General features: G+C 39.6%; 1 long non-coding RNA gene across 2 annotated transcripts; it reads left to right on the top strand.

The window, feature by feature from the left end:
* Positions 1-1463: 1463 nt before the first annotated feature.
* Positions 1464-20590, top strand: LOC117076297. 2 transcript variants are annotated; one of them, XR_004434307.1, is made up of 4 exons: positions 1464-1891; positions 4046-4201; positions 15702-15872; positions 20542-20590. It is a non-coding gene; the product is annotated as an uncharacterized LOC117076297 (long non-coding RNA). The 2 variants fall into 2 exon arrangements; XR_004434308.1 differs by lacking the exon at positions 1464-1891 and adding an exon at positions 2179-2316.
* The last annotated feature ends 4667 nt before the right edge of the window (positions 20591-25257 follow it).

Here is a 25257-nt window from a genome sequence, read left to right as displayed (position 1 = left end):
TCCGCCCGCCTCGGCCTCCCAAAGTGCTGGGATTACAGGCTTGAGCCACCGCGCCCGGCCTGCTTCCTTCCTATATGGCAAAATATCATTACAGAATGGCATACAGCCCTCTATTGTTGTATATATAAACATTTCTATTCTAATTTGTTTTATGTAAATTGATGCCTCTATATGTTACATATTTCTTATCTAAAAAGATTAGTATTTTTGTGTATGTATGTATTTATTTATAGTTAGGTCTTTCCCTAGATCCTGTGTCTATGATTCACTCTAGACGGCAGCCTGGGTGCTATTGTTTCTTTACAAAAAATTATTATTTTTATGGATACATAGTAGGTATAAATATTTATGAAGTACATGAGATATTTTGATAGCGGTATGTAATGTGTAATCATCACATCAGGGTTAATGGGATATCCATTACCTCAAGCATTTGACCTTTTCTGTGTTATGAACAATCTAGTTGTATTCTTATAGCATTTTAAAATGTACAATAAGTTACTTTCAACTGTAATCACCCTATTGTGCAACCAAATACTAGGTTTATTGATAGATTGATTGATTTTTAATTTTTTAGAGAAAGGGTCTTGCTCTGTCACTCAGGCTAGAGGGCAGTGGCAGGAATATGGCTTACTGTACCCTCTAGGTCCTGGGCTCAAAAAATCCTCCTGCCACAGCCTCCTGAGTAGCTGGGACTACAGGCACATATCACCACTCCTGGCTAATTTTTCAAGTTTCTTTTGTAGATATGTGACTTGCTATGTTGCCTAGGCATAGGTATCAAACTCCTGAACCTCAATTGATCCTCCCTCCTTGGCTTTCCAAAGCACTGGAATCACAAGTGTGAGCCACCATGCTCAGCCTTTAAATAGTAGATCTTATTTATTCTAACTATATTTTTGTCCCATTAACAATCCACTCTTTCCTTCCACACCATCCCCCACTACCCTTCCCAGCCTCTGGTAACCATCATTCTACTCTCTATCTCCATGAGTTAAATTGTTTTCCCACAAATGAATGAGGACATGCAAACTTTGTCTTCAGTGCCTGACTTCTTTCACTTAACATATTGTCCTCCATTTCCATCCATGTTGTTGCAGATGACACGATCTCATTCTGCTATTATGGCTGAGTAGTACTCCACTGTGTATATGTACCACATTTTCTCCACTGTGTTGATAGAAACTTAAGTTGCTTCCTCTATTGTTTCTTGAGGAAAGGTATAATTCAAAATATTTTGGAGGTTGAATCAATACTGAGGCCTGGGAGTCAAATTACACAATTGAATAAAATACAATTAATTAAATATTTCTGACAAAGGTTGATACTATAAAGTGTACCATAGGCATGTATTAACTTATTTCAATGAATAGGTAAAATTATCTGAAGAAGAGAAACCCTGGGGGTGAGATTTAGGGCATTATATTTAGATAATAATATTAAATTTTTTATTTGCATTAATACTTGATGAAGCCCTCAGTAAGAGGCATTCAGCATAATCCCTCCAATACCATTGAGCATTCTGAGACATTCTGTTACCTAGAATGTGACAGTCAAGTGAGAAAGTTGGAACAGCTTGTTTTTTTCTAAGATAATAAAGGTGTGAAGAAGAATGCTCAGGAACATTTGGTTCAATCTCAGCCAGGAACACTGAGATTGTTCCACTGATTACTTTGTTTTATTTGTTCCCTCAGGAGTCCACCTTTAAAAAATCTTTCAGAGAAGAAGTGTTTTTTCCTTCACTTCAGGAATTCTACATGAGGGAATGTGTGGGAACAGAACTGGATCACAGAGGCTCCAACAAGCTGCATACCCCTCTCCACACCCCACTAGGTCCTAAGACTCTTGAGGCACACATCAGACTCCCAAAGTCAGGAAGTGGGGATGTGAGGTAGTTTGAAAATTCTCCCTTGGTAATTCTAATATATGTTCTTTCACCTTACACTATCTCACTCCCTACTCCCTCCTGAAAAATCACTCTTCTAATGCCAGTAGTTAACAACATAACTCTTCTATGCTGAAAAAGGAATGCAGTTAAAATCTTTAGGAATTTATGTTGGGAAAAGGTGCTGGGCTGAAAAATGTAGCCTTACATATATCTGAATATATATATCATAGATTTTCATTAGACCTAAGAGCTATTTTAAATAGAGTTTATATTTCTTTAGGAATACATCAAGATGATGGGCAAGTGCATGTGTTCTTGGTTGTCCTGGGAGACCTAAATGTGTGCTTCCACTGCAACCACTTCAGCTTCACTGAAGTAGTGCAGAGCTGAATGACTTGGATTCCGAACATACCGGCTCATTCAGCTAAGTGAGATATATTAGCAATTAACATACATATTTGCACTTATAGACTTAGCCTAGTAGATTTCGATGCCACCTGGAGTTACGCTTACATTTTTTTTTTCATTCTATTTATTGTAATTGATAAGATTCTGCTTTATACACAGTCCTTTTTGACACTGAGTGCCATTGCTTTTAATATGCAAATCTGATACTTTCACCTTATCACATATACTTCTTAATGCAAAGAAACTGATTTCTCATACTTTTTGTATATTGTTCTCAAATGAACAAATGACATTTAGACCTCTGGGTGCTGTATTTTCCTTTCCTGTTTGTGAAAGAAGTCACTTTAACAATTCCTTTTCCTTAAAGCTACTGCTACAAGTTAATGTAAAGAACCTCTATCAGCACACTCTTCTTAAATTCCTTGATCATTAGTTGCATTGAATAATACCTCTTGCCATAATCACTCTTTCTCAGTTATTAAGGATATCTAAAATACAGGATAAACTTTTACCACAAACTTGGATTAAGAAGGTGAATTAGCCCAAGTATCTCAGGGTGTGTTTATCAAATATTAAGCTTGTAGGCAATCAGAACTCTTAAATAATCTGTGACTGTCAAATTAATGTAAATAAACAACAATCTTTATTCTCCCACAGGACCACATTCAAAACTGTGGAATGGTGCATCATATTTCAAGTCTCATAGCTTCCCTTTTGTCTTCACTTCCATCCTCATCAAGGTCCTTACTAGAAGCATCTCGGTCATTTGTTCCTCTCCTGAGGCTTGTTTTCATGCGCTGTTGACACTAAAACTTGAGGCCAGGCAAAGAACCTCCTCTGAACCATCCCAGCAGAACTGCCATTGTTCTGTGACCCTACTGGAGGCCACATAGAGACCATTAGCTGCCTCTCACCTTCCTTGTTCTGTACCTTTAAACACATGACAACTCAATCCCCCTCCTGCTACAATCTCCTTTTCCATTTTTCCTTAAATTTCTGAGATGGTCCTTGAGAATTTCTCTGTAGTATATTTTTCACTTCAGTCCATTATATACTGAGGTAGTTTTCCTTATGGTGTTTTAAATTGAACATGGTAAACATAATGTCTAAGGATAATGAAGAAAAAGGGAGAAAGTTTTGCTTAATCTACAGACTGATGACTATGGAGATTTCATTTTATAACATACAGCAAAATAAGGAAAATTCCTAAAGTAATTTAGAAAATAAAATAGAAAGTCTAAATTAATTTCATGGTGTAACAAAAAGTTTAGACTTTGATAAAAGTCATCCCAACACCACATCCTTTAGAATATGGGACACAAAATCTATTGGAGAAAGATCAGTTCGAATTTACACAGAGCTTAAGACCCCAACTACTTTTTATTTTGATGTTCAACGTCGTTAGAACATCTCTCATCACCGAAATGAGAGATGAGGAATTCAGGAGTTTGAACTGGTGACAGCCTCTCCTGGGGCGGGGTTAGCTCTAGGCATTGTATATGTCTGACTCAGCCACTATAGCATTGTGTACATACCTTGGGATTAATGACCGAGACTTTAAATATAAAATAAAAAGCTGTAACACTGGGAGGCCACAGCTACAGTAACTTGGGACAAACATAGCTGAGACTAACCCTGGGAGTTGAGACTTTGCTTTTCCCTGTACACTCTGAGAAGCTACCATCTGATCAGAAGAGATATCACTGTTGCAGTGAATAAGGTCAGCATGTAATCTTCCTGTTTTCACAGCAGCACCATATGGCAGCGACAGCGCCTTCTGCAAGAAGAGAAACTCTAAACCGATTACAACAGTATCATTTCTGTGTTGAACCATAAGTCACTGGAAACCCACTGCAACCATCCTTCCATAATAGTAGCTGGAATCTCCAATTCTAGAAAGAAAAGGTAATAATTCCTCGTATAATAAAACCTCAAAAATTAATTTTTTCTTATTAGAAAAACTATCTTTTATGCTAATAGCACAAGGATAAATTTCCTAAATGAAAAGTCAAATGGAAGGATAATTGTTATCTACAAATATGATTTTTTGTGCCTGTTCTCATGATTTCATATATATATAAATTTTCTTTTGAGATAGAGTCTCTGTTGCCCAAGCTGGATTGCAGTGGCACAATCTCAGGTCACTGCAGGTTCCACCTCCCAGGTTCAAGTGATTCTCCCATCTCAGTCTCCCAAGTAGCTGGGGCTACAGGCACACACCACCATGCCCGACTAATTTTAGTATTTTTTGGCAGAGACAGGGTTTCATCACATTGGCCAGGCTGGTCTCAAACTCCTGGTCTCAAGTGATTGGCCTGCTTTGGCCTCCCAAAGTATTGGTATTACAGGTATGAGCCACCATGCCCATCCTTATGATCATCTGTTAATTTGTAGACAACATGTAAAAATCAAATCATAAATCAACTTCTTTACGTAGAAAAAATACTAAGGAATAGCAATTTTCTTCACTGGGTGAAAGGATAGACAGAATAACTTCTAAGGCATTACTAATTAAGTAAGCTAAACATTGGGCATGAAATTTATTGATTTCTGTATCTTTATTAGTCTCTGAGAAGACTTGCTCAAAGTGGGAGACTCCCTGGATTTGAGACTTTTCACTTTGGTTACAAGATCCCTTATAACATTAAGCGTTACCACCACCTGGCCAAGTACTAGCTATAAAAAGTCACAGTATTTTCTAATTAGGGGTGCTGTAAATGCTCAATAATTAATATGCAGCAGCTGTATGCACTGGGAGTTGCATGGGATGGTTCTTGGCTTGTTGGTTCAGGTCTCAATGTTTAGATTCAGTAGCATAAATATAACTTGCCAACACAAAGTACTTCCAACTATATGCCATGCTCCTTCCCACACACATGCTGTCTAGCTTGAGGCTGCTGGGCAGGCATGTGTGTCAACTATTGATGACAATTCACACAAACTTTGTAAAAGAACCGCTTTTTCTTTCCCCTTAAAATAATGTTGAAGTAACATACATGTAGTTTTGAGGAGGAGGCAGGCACATTCAAGCTCATGGAGAAGACTGATAGCCACAGGTAGGTACTCGTGAGAAGTGAATGTAAATCATCAGACAGAACATACTCAGGAGGCACTGTCTAGCATAGGTAAGCATTGCAATTGTTATTTAATATGGGAAAAGCATAAGAATGAAGCCTGACAGATACGGCCTTAACCAAGTGATCAAAGTTAAAATCACCAGAGATAAATCACATTACTATCATCTGTCCTCTGACATGATGCAATGAGAAAGATGCTTCACCTAGTGGGGTTCTCTGTAGAAATTCATAACCTCAGTGTAATAATAAGAAATTGTGAGGCAAATGCAAAATGAAGGCCATTCTACAAAATGCCTAACCAGAACTCTTGAAACCTCACTGTCACACACTGTGACTTTAACAGAGAAGTATTGTTTCTAAGGGTGAATGAACAAATTCGAAACATGGTGAGGAAGGAATGGAGATGGCAGATTCTTTTAGTAAGGGAATGAAGAAATCGTTAGAATTATTAAAAATCATAACAAAAATATCACCACTCTTTGTAACACTACATAAGAAGGATTCTGAGCCATGAAAATGACTGTTCTCAAAATATATTCTCCCAGTATACCACTGCCATCCTTAAAAGATGAAGGCAACTATTCTTTAAAAGCCCAAAGGATCATGAAGCTAAACACTGGGATTTTAAAACAAAATGCTGAAAAAAAAAAAAAAAAACTTTAGAGAGGCCACTAAATATTCTAGGTAGCCTTAACTTTTAAAGGAATTGACCTAGTATGATGCTAGTAAACCATGTTTATGCTCAGTGAACTTTGTGGATTCCCTAAGCTGTTTTTTTTCTGAATGTTATGTTCTGACATCATGTAAAATATGTGTAACAAAAACACTGAGGGCAAAGAATCAAAACAATTTGGACAGATAACATCTTTGAGACAAGCTGATATTGCTTGCGTTTGAGAATTACAGAGGGAAGGAAGATGAGATGGGTCATTGGTGTCTTCCCACAACTTCATAAATCTGCTGACAATTGCCAAATTTGGAAAGTCAAGTGAAAACAGATGGGCAGAGTAAGAAAGATCAGAGGATATCTTTGACAGTCATTTCTGGTAAGAGCTCTGGGAAATCTGCTCATCTGAAGTCTAGACAATGTGATACAGAAGGTTTTGTGCCTGATAATTTTATCTGAAGTCAGGAAGGAAAAGAAGCCCCTACTAAATCTTTGATAAATTGTCCTGTCAGTGTGTTCACAAATTGCGGAACATATTTCTTTTGCCAGCTGTGCAAATGTAATATATGAGAGGCCATATATTAGTTTAAAGTTACAATTCAGTCACTTCAGAGACTCTTTGGAATATATAAACACTATACCTGTTTCTTTTCTATTTTTATGATTGGCTGGATGACTCATTTTTAGGCTAGCATCCAAGCTAGACTGAAGGTGAGTTGTTCACTAGTTGGCACAGACTTTAGCACTGGAGAGAACTTTACCACTGGAATGAATCTTGGCAGTAACTTGCTAGCTGAGGAATTGTGGGCAAGTCAGTTAGCTTCTCTAGGCCTCAGCTATCAGAGGAAGACAAGAGTGGGTTGAGTGTTGTGTGTAAGACAGACATAGATATCAAGAATGATACCAGTTTTTTGACTTGAGCAACTGGAAGGATAAAGTTGCCATTCATAGAGGTAATGGTTTGAGGCTGGGAATCGATGTTTGGGGTTGGTGCTCAGTGTTGGCTATATTAGATGTAAGATGTCTATAATACACCCAAATGAAGAGATTACGTAGGCAGCTGGATAAGTTTAGAAAGAGGTTGGGAGAGAGATAAATATTTGGGAGTTGACAGCATATAGATAGTAATCAAAGCCATCACTAAGAGACTGAGTGCAGGTAGAAAAGAAGCATTCTGAGGATAAGACATTGGAGACCAAAAGAGGAATCTATAAAGAAGTGGTAGGGACAAAATTTGGAGTGTATTTAAGACAATGAGAGGTGAAAGGAAAAAGAATTGGAGATGTTGAATATACATTTTAGGAGTTTGCTGCAAACAGAGCAAAGAAATGGGGCTGTAGCAGGCAGTAAAAGGGGCAGGAAATTTTTTGTTTTGTTTTTGGCTGTGAAAATAGCAATATTGGTGAGCGGATAAAAACATTTCAAATGTTTTTGCATCCAGGCAGTATGGCTCCAGACAGCATGCTTTTAATGTTGTGATCCACAATTCTAGTATGATAGGATATACATATCCAGCATGAAAGGAAGGATCAGTGATAGAGGACAGGAAATGGAGAAATGCTGGGAAAAGTCCTTGGGCAGCCACAGAGGAGGGGGATCTCATTTAGTTCTGCTAGGAATAGAGACATTTCTAGATTTTTAACTGGAGAGAAAGAAGGCAATATGGGCACAGACAGAATTAGGTGGATTGTTGTGGTGGGGGACATTCTCTTTTAAGAGAATCATCTAAGAGTAAGAGTGAGAAAGACCTGTTAGAAATTTGAAAAGAAGGCTGGGTGCAGTGGCTCACGCCTGCAATCCCAGACCTTTGGGAGGCCGAGGCAGGCAGATCACGAGGTCAGGAGTTCTAGACCAGCCTGGCCAACATGGTGAAACCTTGTCTCTACTGAAAATACAAAAATTAGCCAGGTGTGGTGGCACATGCCTGTAATCTCAGCTATTTGGGAGGCTGAGGCAGGAGAATTGCTTGAACCTAGGTGACGGAGGTTGCAGTGAGCTGAGATTGCACCACTGTACTCCAGCCTGGGCGACAGAGAAAGACTCTGTCTCAGGAAAAAAAAAAAAAAAAATTGAAAAGAGAAAAGCAGTTAGGAGAGTAGCAGAGTGAATAATTATGAGAATATGATATCGTTGCTGGGCAGCTCTAAAGGCCCTCTCCAGGTAGTGATTAGAACATACAGAGGATTAGTTCTTTTAATTTTTTTTTTTTTTTTTGAGGCGGAGTCTTGCTCTGTCGCCCAGGCTGGAGTGCAGTGGCCGGATCTCAGCTCACTGCAAGCTCCGCCTCCCGGGTTCCCGCCATTCTCCTGCCTCAGCCTCCCAAGTAGCTGGGACTGCAGGCGCCCGCCACCTCGCCCAGCTAGTTTTTTGTATTTTTAGTAGAGACGGGGTTTCACTGTGTTCGCCAGGATGGTCTCAATCTCCTGACCTTGTGATCCGCCCGTCTTGGCCTCCCAAAGTGCTGGGATTACAGGCTTGAGCCACCGCGCCCGGCTAGTTCTTTTAATTTATGTAAACATTTCAGCCTTCCACATCATCTGAAGAGCTTTCAAATAATTATAAGTCTTGAAACAGCAATGCTCTACTGAGACTAAATTTCTATCAACTTTATCACTTGTGTTAAAGTATACATTTGATCTGTACTAGAGCTAGAAATATAGTTAGAGCTCACGCATTGCAGTGGGCACCAGGCCTTGTCTTCAAGGTCAAAGACTAAGAAATACTTGATATAAATCATTTCTATTTGGATATGAATTAAACATTTCCAGCTAAACACATCCAAAACAGAATTCTTTCATCTGTTTTCCTCATCCTCCAGCCTTCCTGCCTCCTCTCCCATCTCGTTCTGAAGCTCCTCAATCTCAGCAAATGTTACTACCATTCATTCAGTTGCTTTAGCCAAAACACCGTCAATATACATTCAAATTATTTCTCAAAAACTCTTCCTTCCTTTCATTCTCACTTATATTACCATGACTCAAACCACTCCACTTAGATTACCATAAACTCCTAACTGATCTCTGTGCTTCTACTTGTGGCTCTGCTACAAGCCGCAAACAAGGCAGAGTGGTCCATGTCACCCTGTTTGTTTATTGCCCTCCAGTGGTTTCCCATTGTGCTTAGAATAAAATCTGTACTTTGCCCACATGGCCATGTCTGAGCTTGCTTTTCTGCCTGCTAACTTCCGCATGTCCCACATACACGTCGTTTACTAGATTTTAGCCATACAGGTCATCTTTTTTTTTTCTTTCAGTATTTTGTACAAATTAAGTGCATTCCTGTCTCAAGGACTTCATAATTATATTTCCTTTGCACAAATCCTAATCTCTCTGCTCTTTGCATAGCTAGTTTCTTCCAATAGTCTTCCAAAGACAATTTTTTTTCCCTCAGCTCAAATGCTGTTTCCTCAAAGAAATCTTTCTTGACCATTCTATTTCCTGGTCCCACTAGAAAGAAGTTAGGACACGAATCTTGTCAGTTGCTAAAACAGTGCCTGGTACATGAGGGTCATCCAGGAAATAATTTGAAATGCTAATGAAAAGATGAAAGCAACACATGGATACTTGTGCCTTTCAAATTTCTTATTTGATTTATCTGTCAGGAAACTATCTTGTTGAGTGGTGAATGAGTGGTGGATGATTTTGTTGAACTGTAAATCATAGAGTTAAATATAGGCTCTCTGGGACTATACTGCCTGGATGCAAATGACTGGCTCTGTATAACCTTGGGTGAGTTACTTAACCTCTCTGAGCCTCATCTGTAGAACAAGGTCTAGTGATAGTAATGCATACATATAGTGTTCTTTTAAGGATTAAATGAATTAATTTAACATAGTGCATGGCATAGTAAGGACTCAGTAAATATTACCTAATATTAATTTTTAATTCATGAATAACTCATATTATTTCCTATTCAAAAAATCAGTAGCTGAGAGAAAATAAAAAATGATATAAATAGCTTTTCATAGATATTTGAATATGCTGCATGTTAGGAAATAAGTGAATTTAAATTATCTTAAAAGTTCCCCTTTGATGAAACTAATATATTTATGCAGAAAAATCATTGGCTCAACAAAATATTAGCAAGTCAAATCCAACAATGTATAAAAAGAATTATATACCATGACCCAGTGGGATTTATGCAAAGTATGAAAAACTGGTTCAGCATTTAAAAATCAGTTTATGTAATTCATCACATCAGCAGGCCAAAGAAGAAAAATGGCATAATAATATCAATAGATACCAAAAAAGCACTTGATGAAATCCAACACCCTTTCATGATAAAAACTCTCAGTTAAATTAGAAATCGAGGGGAACTTCCTCAATTTGATACATAAAGAATATTTACAAAAAACTCTACAACTAAAATCATACTTAATAGTGAGAAACTAAAAGGCTGACCACTAAGACCAGGAACTAAACAAGGATGCCCCCTCTTAACACTCCTTTTCAGCATCATACTAGAAATCCTAATGAAATTAGAAAAGAAAATGAAATAAAAGTACTTACTGGGAAGGAAGAAATAAAACTTTGTTTGAAGATGATATGATTGTCTATGAGGAAAATTCAAAAGAATCAACAAAAATCCTCCTGGAACTAACAAGGGATTACAGCAAGGTTGTGGGATACAATGTTAATATATGAAAGTTAACTGCTTTCCTACTTACCGGCAATTAGTAAGTGGAGGTTGAAATAAAAATGCAATATCATTTAAAATAGCATCTAAAAAATACTTAGGTATATATCTAAATCTAAAAAAATGCACAAAATCTATATGAGGAAAACTAAAAATATGATGAAAAAAATTAAAGAGGAACTAAATAAATGGAACACCATTCCTTGTTCTTGGATAGGAAGACTTAATACCATCAACATGTCAGTTCTCCCTAACTTTGATCCATAAATTCAGTTCACTTTAAATCACAATCCCAGCAAGTTATTCTAAAGTTTATTTAGAGAGGCAAAAGACTCAGAATATGAACACAATATTGAGGGAGAAGAAGAAAGTTGAAAGTCTCACACTACCTGACTTTAAGATTTACTGTAAAGATACAACAATCAAGACAATGTGATAGTGACAAAAGAATAGGCAAATAGACCAATGCAGCAGAATGGAGATCCCAGAAATAGACTTACGTAAATAAAGCCAACCGATCTTTCACACAAGAGCAAAGGCAATATGATGGAGCAAAGATAGTCTTTTCCACAAATGGTGAGCAAACAACTGGACAGCCACATTAAACAAGTGAGTCTAGACACATACCTTACACAAACATGAAATCAAAATGGATTACAGACCTAAATGTAAAATGTAAAACTATAAACTCCTAGAATATAATGTAGGAGAAAATCTAGATGACCTTGGATATAGTGATGACTTCTTATCTATAACACCAAAGACATGATCCATGAAAGAAAGAATTGATAAAACTGAAATTCATTAAAATGAAAAACCTCTTCTCTGTGAGAGACAATATCAAGGGAATGAAAAGACAAGCCACAGGCTGGGAGAAAATATTTGCAAAAGATATATCTGATAAAAGACTGTTATCCAAAACACAGAGAACCTTTAAAACTCAACAACAAGAAAACTAACAATCCAACTAACGAATGGTCCAAAGACCTTAACAGATACCCCACTAAAGAAGATATACAGATGGCAAGTAAACATGTGAAAAGATGCTTCACATCATATGTCATCAGGGGAATTCAAATTAGAACAACAATGAGTTACCTTTACACACCTGTTACAGTGGCTGAAATCCAGAACACTGACAACACCAAATGCTGGAGAGGATGTGGAGAAACAAGAACTCTTATTCATTGCTGCAAAATGGTATAGTCACTTTGGAAAAGGGTTTTCTATTACGAGTTGGACAGTTTCCTACAAAACTAAACATACCCTTACCATAAAACCCACAATCATTGCTCCTTGGTATTTACCCCAAAAAGCTGAAAATGTGTGTCCACACCAAAATCTGCACATGGGTGTTTGTGGTACCTCTTTTCATAATTGCCAAAACTTGGAAGCAAGGAAGATGTCATTCAGTAGGTGAATGGATAAATAAGCTGTGCTACATCCAGACAATGGAATATTATTCATTGCTAAAACGAAAAGAATTGTCAAGCCATGAAAAGACATGGAGAAAACTTAAATTCATGTTACTAAGTGAAGGAAGCTAATCTGAAAAGGCTACACACTGTATGATTCCAACTACAATATAACATTCTGGAAAAGACAAATATACGGAGACAGTAAAAACATCAGTGATTGCTAAGGGTTAGGGGTGAAGCAGGAAAGACTAGGCAGGGCACAGAGGATTCTTAGGGCAGTGAAAATACTCTGTATGAAGCTGTAAAGGTAGATACATGTCATTATGCATGTATTTAAACTCACAGAATGTACAACACCAAGAATAAGCCCTAATGTTAGCTATGGACTCTGAGTGGTAATGATGTGTCAATGTAGGTTCATTACTTGTACCAAATGAAGGGGAAGGCTGTGGAGGCAGGGTGTATATGGGAAATCTCTGTACCTTCAATGCAATTTTGCTATGCATCTAAAACTTCTCCAGAAGAGAGAGTCTAATAAAAGAAAAAAGATTATTGACTCCCTGACTTCAGCTTTAAGATGAATTCAATGTAATTTGTTGAAAACTCTAATGGTGTCTGGCAATGTCCCATAAAAGGCCAGTCCATAAAATTAAACTGATGATTAGGAAAACCATTCGGAAAATATTGTTAAAGCTTCCAATGGAGAAATTTTTCTATAAAGGCACACTTATCTTGCTCAAAAGAAAGTGCTTGAGAGAGGCTTATCATACAAACTGACTAGGTTTAAAATGTTAACATTCTGTGAAGAAATAATTGCGTATGTCTTCTTAAAATTTGTTTTACTATATGTAAATCATTGTTTTAAATTGTGCAGGGTGAATTAGGGCTTGTTTTTTTAAGAAAAGAAAGTCATTCATACTAGTCATCAGAATGTTACTACAAATCTCAATATTAGAGTAAAACATAATCATTAGCTTTCGGCACAAACTTGTTTTCAAAATAGATTCCAATTTCAAAATTAAAGGGAGAAGAGAAAGCTAAAGCTTTGTCACCAGGGGAGGCTTCCAGCTTACTTGGGTTTTATTCTTTTTCTCTTTTGAGAATACAAGAAGAAAAGACCTGAGGTATGATTTAGGACACAACCCTTGGGCAAAAAGGGTTTTCTATTACAAGTCTATATTGAAATTCAAGTGAGCTCAGAAAGTCAATGCTTATTTTCTGAAAAGGCAGACAAAATGGTTCCTGGTAGCCTGCCCAGCATTCAGACTCTGACCTCAGTCCTACAGCAGAGCAGCCTCAAGTCTCAAGAGTACTACAGGTGGCAGACCAAGCTCTACTTAGCTGAGTAGGTGTTGAAGAGATTTGCAGCAATAGGCATTACCACATTCAGGACAAAGGAAGCAGGAAGAAGATGGTAACTATGCAGAGATTTCCAAGCAATTGAAAATAATAAAAATGTATATAAACTTTCTTAAGTTCAGTGGTACCTAGTGTTGATATAGGAGTTAAGAAGAAATCACTTAGGCAGATAGTAAGGATATGGGAGTCCTCCATAAGGCTTTCCTTTTTAATGAAAAGCAGCTCAAAATCATTTTCTAGCAAAGAGCAGCATGTAAAGTCAGGGTGTAGACATAAGACAAGCAAGCTGGGAGCTTTCACAGGTGAATGCCAGGCAGAAACTAAGGACTAGACATGTTCAAGACGGTGGCTCCATCTTCCCTTCTCTTTTTAGCCACATGTACAGTAAGAAGCAGACAAGATGGTGCAGATCAACTGCACTCTCTTCTCCAACCTCTCACTATCCCTCAGCCTCTTTCTCCTTTCAATCTTGGTGCCACACTTCAATCTCTCCGTTCTCTTAATTTCAATTCCTTTCATTTTCTAGTAGAGAGAAAGGAGACACATTTTATACTTGGACCCAAAACTCCGGCTCTGGTCATGGACTCAGGAAGGCAGCCTTCCCTTGGTGTTTAATCATTGCGGGGATGGGTGCCTGATTATTCACCCACGTTCCATTGGTGTCTGATCTCCATGGGGTGCCTGCCTTGATCATTCACCCATGTTCCCTTGGTGGCAAGTCAATTGCGGGGATGCCTGCTTTGGCTGCTCCCCACCCGCTTCTCCGTGTCTCTACCCTTCCCTTTAAACTTGCCTCCTTCACTATGGGCAACCTTCCACCCTCCATTCCTCCTTCTTCTCCCTTAGCCTGTATTTTCAAGAACTTAAAACCTCTTCAACTCTCGCCTGACCTAAAATCTAAGCGTTTATTTTCTTCTGCAATACTGCTTGGCCCCAGAACAGACTCGACAGTAGTTCCAAGTGGCCAGAGAATGGCAGTTTCGATTTGTCTATCCTACAAGATCTAGATAATTTTTGTCGAAAAATGGGCAAATAGTCTGAAGTGCCTGACGTCCAGGCATTCTTTTACACATTGGTCCCTCCCTAGTCTCTGCTCCCAATGAGACTCATCCCAAATCTTTCTTCTTTCTCTCCTATCTGTTCCTTCAGTCTCCACCCCAAGCTCTGAGTCCTTTGAATCCTTCTTTTCTATGGACTCATCTGACCTCTCCCCTTCTCCCCAGGCTGCTCCCTCGCCAGGCCAAGCCAGGTCCCAATTCTTCTTCAGCCTGTGCTCCCCAACCCTATAAATCTTTCTATCTCCCCTCCTCACACCTGGCCTGGCTTACAGTTTCATTCTATAACTAGCACTCCCCCACTTGTCCAGCAATTTCCTCTTGAAGAGGTGGCTGGAGCTCAAGGCATAGTCAAGATATATTTGCCTTTTTCTCTATCAGACCTCTCCCAAATCAGTGTTTAGGCTCTTTCTCATCAGACCCCACTAAATATATACAGGACTTCCAATATCTGACTCTGTCCTACAATTTAACCTGGAGTGACTTAAATGTCATCCTAACTTCTACCCTCTCCACAGATGAACGAGAAAGAGTTTTTTCTCTAGCCCAATCTCACGCTGATAACCACCGGCTTCATGAGCGACCTCCAGGAAGGCATTAGAGCAGTTCCCCGAGAAGATCTCCAGTAGAACTATCTGGCTGATTCCCTATAGCTAGGCGAGATTACACAGTTTCCTGCCTAGTTGAAGGGCTTAAAAAGGCAGCTTACAAAGCTGTTAATTATGATGAACTTAAAGAAACTACCCAAGGTAAAGAACCCAGCCCAGTTCGTGGCCTGCTTAGCGACAACCCTTAGACACTTTACCGCCCTAGACTCAGAGGGGCCTGAAGGCCGTCTTATTTTCAATATGCATTTTATTACCCAATCCCCTCCTGGCATTAGAAAAAGCTCCAAAAATTAGATTCCGGTCCTCAAACCCCACAACAGGACTCAATTAACCTTGCCTTCAAGGTGTACAATAATAGAGTAGAGACACCGTATTTCCGAGTTGCGATTACTTGCCTCCACTGTGAGAGAAACCCCAGCCACATCTCCAGCACACAAGAACATCCAAACACCTGAACCGCAGCGGCCAGGGGTTCCTCCAGGACCGCCTCCCCCAGGAGCTTGCTGCAAGTGCTGGAAATCTGGCCACTGGGCCAAGGAATGCCTGCAGCCCGGGATTCCTCCTAAGCCGTGTCCCATCTGTGCAGGACCCCACTGGAAATCAGACTGTCCAACTCACCTGGCAGCCACTCCCAGAGCCCCTGGAACTCTGGCCCAAGACTCTCTGACTGACTCCGCAGATCCTCTCGACTTAGCAGCTGAAGACTGACGCTGCCCCATCGCCTCGGAAGCCTCCTGGACCATCACAGATGCTTTAGGTAACTCTTACAGTGGAGGGTAAGTCCCTACCCTTCTTAATCGATACAGAGGCTACCAACTCCACATTACCTTCTTTTCAAGGGCCTGTTTCCCTTGCCTCCATAACTGTTGTGGGTATTGACGGCCAGGCTTCTACACCTCTTAAAACTCCCCAACTCTGGTGCCAACTTGGACAATATTCTTTTACACGCTGCTTTTCAGTTATCCCCACCTGCCTAGCTCCCTTATTAGGTCGAGACATTTAAACTAAATTACCTGCTTCCCTGACTATTCCTGGGCTACAGCCACACCTCATCGCCGTCTTTTCCCCCAGTTCAAAACCTCCTTTGCATCCTGTCCTGTATCTCCCCACCTTAATCCACAAGTATAGGATACCTCTACTCCCTCCTTGGCAACAAATGATGAACCCCTTACCATCCCATTAAAACTTAATCACCCTTACCCTGGTCAACGCCAATATCCCACCCCGCAGCACGCTTTAAAAGGATTAAAGCCTGTTATGACTCTCCTATTACAGCATGGCCTTTTAAAGTCTATAAACTCTCTTTACGATTGCCTCATTTTACCTGTCTAAAAACCGGACAAGTCTTACAGGTTAGTTCAGGATCTGTGCCTTATCAACCAAATTGTTTTGCCTATCCACCCCGTGGTGCCAAACCCACATACTCTCCTGTCCCAAATACCTCCCACCACAACCCATTATTCTGTTCTGGATTTCAAACATGCTTTCTTTACTATTGCTTTGCACCCTTCATCGCAGCCTCTCTTCACTTTCACTTGGACTGACCCTGACACCCATCAGACTCAGCAAATTACCTGGGCTGTACTGCCACAAGGCTTCATAGACAGCCCCCTTACTTCAGTCAAGCCCAAATTTCTTCCTCATCTGTTACCTATCTTGGCATAATTCTCATGAAAACACACGTGCTCTCCCTGCTAATCATGTCTGGCCAATCTCCCAAACCCCAATCCCTTCTATAAAACAACAACTCCTTTCCTTCCGAGGCATGGTTGGATACTTCTCCTTTGGATACCTTGTTTTGCCATCCTAAAAAACCATTACATAAACTCACAAAAGGAAACCTAGCTGACCCCATTGATCCTAAATCCTTTCCCCACTCCTCTTTCCTTTCCATGAAGACAGCTTTAGAGACTGCCCCAATACTAGCTCTCCCTGACTCATCCCAACCCTTTTCATTACACATAGCTGAAGTGCAGGGCTGTGCAGTCTGAATTCTTACACAAGGACCGGGACCGCACCCTGTAGCCTTTTTGTCCAAACAACTTGACCTTACTATTTTAGGCTGGCCATCATGTCTCCGTGCAGTGGCTGCTGCCGCCCTGATAGTTTTAGAGGCCCTCAAAATCACAAACTATGCTCAACTCACTCTCTACGGTTCTCATAATTTCCAAAATCTATTTTCTTCCTCACATCTGACACATATACTTTCTGCTCCCCGGCTCCTTCAGCTGTACTCACTCTTTGTTGAGTCTCCCACAATTACCATTGTTCTGGCCCGGACTTCAATCCGGCCTCCCACACCTCACCCCCATGACTGTATCTCTCTGATCCACCTGACATTCACTCCATTTCCCCATATTTCCTTCTTTCCTATTCTTCACCCTGATCACACTTGGTTTATTGATGGCAGTTCCACCAGGCCTAATTGCCACACATCAGCAAAGGCAGACTATGCTATAGTATCTTCCACATCTATCATTGAGGCTACTGCTCTGCCCCTCTCCACTACCTCTCAGCAAGCCGAACTCATTAGCCTTAATTCAGGCCCTCACTCTTGAAAAAGGACTATGCGTCAATATTTATATTGACCCCATATCCTGCACCACCATTCTGTTTTATGAGCTGAAAGGTTTCCTCACTACACAAGGGTCCTCCATCATTAATGCCTCTTTAATAAAAACTCTTCTCAAGGCCACTTCTAAAGAAAGCTGGAGTCATTCACTGCAAAGGCCATCAAAAGGCATCAGATCCCATCGCTCAGGACAATGCTTATGCTGATAAGGTATTTACAAAAGCAGCTAGCGTTTCAACTTCTATCCCTCACAGCAGTGTTTCTCCTTCTCATCTGGTCACTCCCACCTACTCCCCCACTGAAACTTCCACCTATCAATCTGTTCCCACACAAGGCAAATGGTTCTTGTACCAAGGAAAATATCTCCTTCCAGCCTCACAGGCCTGTTCTATTCTATCGTTATTTCATAACCTCTTCCAGCCTCTTCCACGTTGGTTACAAGCTGCTAGCCCATCTCTTAGAACCTCTCATTTCCTTTCCATCGTGGAAATCTATCGTCAAGGAAATCACTTCTCAGTTGTTCCATCTGCTATTCTACTACTCCTCGAGGATTGTTCAGGCCCCCTCCCTTCCCTACACATCAAGCTCGGGGATTTGCCCCTGTCCAGGACTGGCAAATTGACTTTACTCACATGCCTCAAGTCAGGAAACTAAAATACCTCTTGGTCTGGGTAGACACGTTCACTGGATAGGTAGAGGCCTTTCCCACAGGGTCTGAGAAGGCCACCGTGGTCATTTCTTCTCTTCTGTCAGACATAATTCCTGTGTTTGGCCTTCCCACCTCTATACAGTCCGATAATGGACCAGCCTTTATTAGTCAAATCACCCAAGCAGTTTCTCAGGCTTTTAGTATTTAGTGGTTCCTGGTTTTACCTCAAACTGCCACCCTTAAGTCTCTCTTTAAGTGGATAGAAGATCTTCAGTGACAAAGTACACTCCAATACTTTCACCCTGATGAAGTCCTATTGTTTACCTTTATACTTACTCTTATTCTTGTTCCCATTCTTATGCTGCCCTCTACCTCTCCCCAGCTATCTCCACCACCCTATCAATCTCACTCTCTCCTAGCCATTTCTAATCCTTCTTTAACAAACAATTACTGGCTTTGCATTTCTCTTTCCTCCAAATTCAGGGAGGCCCTGACTTACTCCCTGCTAAAAAAGCAACAAAAATAAAAAAAAGTGGGACTCTGAATATTTTTAAACAAAGAATGTTGTTTTTACCTAAATCAATCTGGCCTAGTATATGACAACATAAAAAAACTCAAGGATAGAGCCCAAAAACTCACCAACCAAGCAAATAATTACACTGAACCCCCTTTGACACTCTGTAATTGGAAGTCCTGGGTACTCCCAGTTCTTAGTCCTTTAATACCTGTTTTTCTCCTTCTCTTATTTGGACCTTGTGTCTTTCGTTTAGTTTCTCACTTCATACAAAACCACATCCAGGCCATCACCAATAATTCTATATGACAAATGCTCCTTCTAACAACCCCACAATATCACCCCTTACCCCAAAATCTTTTTTCAGTTAAATCTCTCCCACTGTAGGTTCCCACACTGCCCCAATCCTGCTCAAAGCAGCCCTGAGAAACATAGCCCATTATCTCTCCATACCACCCCCAAAAAATTTCACTGCCCTAACACTTTACCAGTATTTTGTTTTATTTTTTCTTATTAATATAAGAAGGCAGGAATGTCAGGCCTCTGAGCCCAAGCTAAGCCATCATATCCCCAGTGCCCTGCATGTATACATCCAGATGGCCTGAAGCAACTGAAGACCCACAGAAGTGAAAATAGCCTTAACTGATGACTTTCCACCATTATGATTTGTTTCTGCCCCACCCTAACTGATTAATGTACTTTGTAATCTCTCCCACCCTTGAGAAGTTTCTTTATAATTCTCTCCACCCTTGAGAATGCACTTTGTGAGATTCACCCCCTGCCCTCAAAACATTGTTCTTAACTCCACCACCTATCCCAAAACCTATAACAACCAATGATAATCCCACCACCCTTTGCTGACCCCTTTTTGGACTCAGCCCGCCTGCACCCAGGTGAAATAAACAGCCATGTTGCTCACACAAAGCCTGTTTGGTGGTGTCTTCATGCGACACGTGAAACACAAGTCATTTTTTTTTTGTCAAAGGATTTTGAGAGAGCCAATTTGATGGATATGAGTGGTTCCTAAATAGTACTTCATATTAATGTGACCTAAAAATCTGAACATACTGAACTTTAAACAACAGAGAAAAAAAAAACATAACTAATTTGTTCAAAGAAATTCAGGTAATTCAGGCTGATACTAGGTGTATGGATTGACTAGGAGCTACTAGAAAGCTGAATTTTCTTTCATCACTTGAATGTTCTACCTCCAATGGAACAAAAGATTTTAGAAAAATTCAACAGTTTCCAGTGAAAACAAAGCCACAGTTTCAAAGATGATTCGAAGTTTCTGAGTGTCAATTATCTTCAGTTTTTTGCAGGCATATTTCTTGAGCTAGAAGCTGTCTGAATGATCAGGTACCCATCTTTGATGGAAGAAAGGAAAATGAAACTTTAAATTCCTAGACTTTCACTTTTTGAAATGAGTGCATCAATCCTAGGAATATCCTTACGTTTTTGGAACTATGACCAGACTATAGACCTAAGTCCATGGCTTACATGTTCTCTTGCATGAAATTGCTGAAATCAAAGTAAAAGCTAATATGACTTATAAAAAAAATCTTGAGTCACAAGTGAGATATTCTCTAATAGAATTCATTTCTTTCTACCTGCCACTGGGCCTCAAAAGTATTAAACTTTTTTTTTTTTTTTTTTTTTGTGGGGTGACATGATCTCGCTCTGCTACCCAGGATGTAATGCAGTGGTGCAATCCTAGCTAACATAACCTCCAGCTCCTGGGCTTGGGATCCTCCACGTCAGCCTCCTAAATAGCTAGGACTACAGGTATGTGCTGCCAAGCTTGGCTAATTTTGTTTTTTCTTTTTTTGCGATAAGGTCTCACTATCTCACTGTTGCCCAGGCTGGTCTTGCAGTCCTGACCTCAAGCAATCCTCCTACCTCAACCTCAGGAAGCAGTGAGATTGCAAGCATGAGCCGCTGCACCTGGCCTAATGTTTTCAATAAACTTTATCAAAGTTAAATTATGAACAATATTGGTCCTATATGGTAAACTTTTGTATACATAAATTCAATTAAACTTTTGGAATCACTTTGCATTATTTATAACATTCTATTATCAAGTAAATAAAAACATCCAAAAGGCTCTGCTCAGAAAGGATTTTTGGTTGGGTAGCTCACTGTGAAAAACATTTTTCTGTCTTCAGTGAGAAACTGTTTTTCCTTTGTTAAGTTGCTTTATATATTCAATAAAATTTAAGTCATCAAATATTATACAGTTCTTTGTCGTCAAGAATCGGTATATGTTGTTCCAATTAAGAAACGCCACTGAAGAGCTTCTAGGAAATTTCTGCATTTTAGCAAATTTGAAACAAGAATACCTACATTTAAGTGAAACATGAGCACAATGCCCTGAGTTGGGGAAAACGTCCTGTAACATATAACATGAAGATTAATTTTGAGTAGTACAAGGGAAATGTCAAATTGGAACAAAGCAGTATCAGGAACTTAAGGAAAGAATCATTCATTTAAGCAGCTGTAGCCAGTGATCAGAGAAACAAAACTCTCTAAAAGAACAACAAATAATGCATGCTCTATCTCAAGCTAACTATGAGCATAAATGAGTTTGCAGATAAATCCTGGATTTCATTTACCTCTATCAATTATCCCTCCCTTGAGGGATCTCCTAAAACCTTCAGCATTTCAGAGCACAGGTTAAACAAAACCACACCAAACCAAATTCTATAACTACAAGAATAAAATTTACGTGGTTTATCACTGTAATCCTAACACATAATTTTCAGTCTACGTGAACACAACAGAATAGCTGCTTCTAAAAAGGAATCATTTATTTATTTTCCATGCTTAAAGACTCACAACCCAATGAATATCATATTACTAAAGTAAAATAAAATTTCTCTAAATGCGTTTTGAGACTTTTTGTTGATATCTTTGTAGTTTTTAAAGACAATTTTATATGAATCTTGGGATGAATAAATTGTTCACTATTGAATCTTTTTATAAATTTGCTCCTTTTTCCTCTAATAGTTTTTCTAAATGTCATAACCCTACATTCATTTATTCTGTAAATGTTTATTGAGCACTTACAAAAAGCTAGTACCTATGTGTTAGGATTACAGTGATAAACCATGTACATTTTATTCTTGTAGTTATAGAATTTGGTTTGGTGTGATTTTGTTTAACCTGTGCTCTGAGAAATGCTGAAGGTTTTAGGAGATCCCTCAAGGGACAATTGATAGAGGTAAATGAAACGGGAGGAGATGGGCTGGGAGTTCCTGTTCTGTCTCTTCTCCAACCTTCAATCAATTGCACATTTTCTTTTTACCCATTAGCTACTTTGAAAGATTTCAGTTGCATAAAAGATCCTGATGCCAACCCAGTGTAAAATTCACGATCTAGTTAGTCTAACTATTCCCAGTAAGTCCTATCTTTCCCAGTTTCTTTCATTTTTCACTTATTTATTCAAGAAACATTCGACGTTAGGGATTGTGTTGAATGTTACAATGGATCATAAGACATTGTCATTACATTCTTGATGTTTAAAAATCGAACGGTACTTTATATGGTTTCAACTACCATATGACTAGGGGTACCGGGGTAACCCCTGCCAGGTTACAGCTATTCTGTGAAACCACTTGCAAAATTTCTGTTACTGAATTAAAGAGCATATTCCTGAGCCAGTGGAGAGACTTTTGGGAACAGCAGTTGCTGTGTACACAGGAGAATTATGGAATATTTCCTACCTTTCAAATCAGTGGTACTCAACTTTTGTCATGTAGTGCCATCTGTTCACGCATAATGCATGCCAGGGATTTACTGAGATTTTGGCCATCGAGACAAAGATGAACTAAAATCAGTTTCCAGGGATGAGCAATTCCTTTCGCATTAGTCTTAATTCCTTCCTTTTCCCATGGTTGGTTGTAGCAGGTCACTGTGTTAGGACAGCCAGGCTGAAGTCTGCAGCTACTACCTCACAGAGTGCTTTATTTTCTGCCCTTAGATTTTGAGTACATGTTTGCAGAACTGAACTAAATAGGAACAGAGGTCCTTCCTATATACATCTTTCAGCTGTTAATTATTAAGGTGCATGAGTCAGCACCTAATTGGTGATTGTCTTTTATGCCTGATGTGGGATAGGGATAAAGTTCCTTTATCAGCCTGGTGCAGTGGCTTATGCAGGTAATGCCAGCACTTTGGGAGGCCGAGGTGGGCAGATCACGAGATCAAGAAATCGAGACCATCCTGGCCAACATGGTAAAACCCCATGTGTACTAAAAATAGAAAAATTAGCCGGGCGTGGTGGCGTGTGCCTGTAGTCCCAGCTACTTAGGAGGCTGAGGCAGGAGAATTACTTGAACCCTGGAGGTGGAGGTTGCAGTGAGCCAAGATGGTGCCACTGCACTCCAGCCTGGTGACAGAGTGAGACTCTGTCTCAAAAAAGAAAAAAAAAGAAAAAGAAAAAGAAAAAAAGAAAAGAAAGTTTTTTGTTTTTTTTTTTTATACTTCTAGGTTCTAGGGTACATGTGCATAACATGTAGGTTTGTTACATATGTATACTTGTGCCATGTTGGTGTGCTGCACCCATCAACTCATCAGCACCCATCAATTCATCATTTATATCAGGTATAACTCCCAATGCAATCCCTCCCCCCTCCCCCCTCCCCATGATAGGCCCCGATGTGTGATGTTCCCCTTCCCGAGTCCAAGTGATCTCATTGTTCAGTTCCCACCTATGAGTGAGAACATGCGGTGTTTGGTTTTCTGTTCTTGTGATAGTTTGCTAAGAATGATGGTTTCCAGGTGCATCCATGTCCCTACAAAGGACGCAAACTCATCCTTTTTGATGGCTGCATAATATTCCATGGTGTATATGTGCCACATTTTCTTAATCCAGTCTGTCACAGATGGACATTTGGGTTGATTCCAAGTCTTTGCTATTGTGAATAGTGCCGCAATAAACATATGTGTGTATGTGTCTTTATAGCAGCATGATTTATAATCCTTTGGGTATATACCCAGTAGTGGGATGGCTGGGTCATATGATACATCTAGTTCTAGATCCTTGAGGAATTGCCATACTGTTTTCCATAACAGTTGAACTAGTTTACAATCCCACCAACAGTGTAAAAGTGTTCCTATTTCTCCACATCCTCTCCAGCGCCTGTTGTTTCCTGACTTTTTAATGATTGCCATTCTAACTGGTGTGAGATGGTATCTCATTGTGGTTTTGATTTGCATTTCTTGATGGCAAGTGATGATGAGCATTTTTTCATGTGTCTTTTGGCTGTATGAATGTCTTCTTTTGAGAAATGTCTGTTCATATCCTTTCCCCACTTTTTGATGGGGTTGTTTGTTTTTTTCTTGTAAATTTTTTTGAGTTCTTTGTAGGTTCTGGATATTAGCCCTTTGTCAGATGAGTAGATTGCAAAAATTTTCTCCCATTCTGTAGGTTGCCTGTTCACTCTGATGGTAGTTTCTTTTGCTGTGCAGAAGCTCTTTAGTTTAATTAGATCCCATTTGTCAATTTTGGCTTTTGTTGCCGTTGCTTTTGGTGTTTTAGACATGAAGTCCTTGCCCATGCCTATGTCCTGAATGGTACTACCTAGGTTTTCTTCTAGGGTTTTTATGGTATTAGGTCTAACATTTAAGTCTGTAATCCATCTTGAATTAATTTTCGTATAAGGAGTAAGGAAAGGATCCAGTTTCAGCTTTCTACTTATGGCTAGCCAATTTTCCCAGCACCATTTATTAAATAGGGAATCCTTTCCCCATTTCTTGTTTCTCTCAGGTTTGTCAAAGATCAGATGGCTGTAGATGTGTGGTATTATTTCTGAGGACTCTGTTCTGTTCCATTGGTCTATACCTCTGTTTTGGTACCAGTACCATGCTGTTTTGGTTACTGTAGCCTTGTAGTATAGTTTGAAGTCAGGTAGCGTGATGCCTCCAGCTTTGTTCTTTTGACTTAGGATTGTCTTGGCAATGAGGGCTCTTTTTTGGTTCCATATGAACTTTAAAGCCGTTTTTTCCAATTCTGTGAAGAAAGTCATTGGTAGCTTGATGGGGATGGCATTGAATCTATAAATAACCTTGGGCAGTATGGCCATTTTCACGATATTGATTCTTCCTATCCATGAGCATGGTATGTTCTTCCATTTGTTTGTGTCCTCTTTGATTTCACTGAGCAGTGGTTTAGCATTCTTATACACCCGTAACAGACAAACAGAGAGCCAAATCATGAATGAACTTCCATTCACAATTGCTTCAAAGAGAATAAAATACCTGGGAATCCAACTTACAAGGGATGTAAAGGACCTCTTCAAGGAAAGTTTTCTTATCTTTAAGCAGGGCTGACATCACTGGTAGACTGACTGGGTCATCTGAATGAATTGATTTGAGGGAACTCTGCAGGAAAGCGTCTCTCCTCAAAT

The sequence above is a fragment of the Trachypithecus francoisi genome, unplaced genomic scaffold, assembly GCF_009764315.1.
Source record: "Trachypithecus francoisi isolate TF-2019V2 unplaced genomic scaffold, Tfra_2.0 Lachesis_group5, whole genome shotgun sequence".
NCBI classification, from domain to species: Eukaryota; Metazoa; Chordata; class Mammalia; order Primates; family Cercopithecidae; genus Trachypithecus; species Trachypithecus francoisi.
This window is presented reverse-complemented; position numbering and strand designations above follow the sequence as displayed.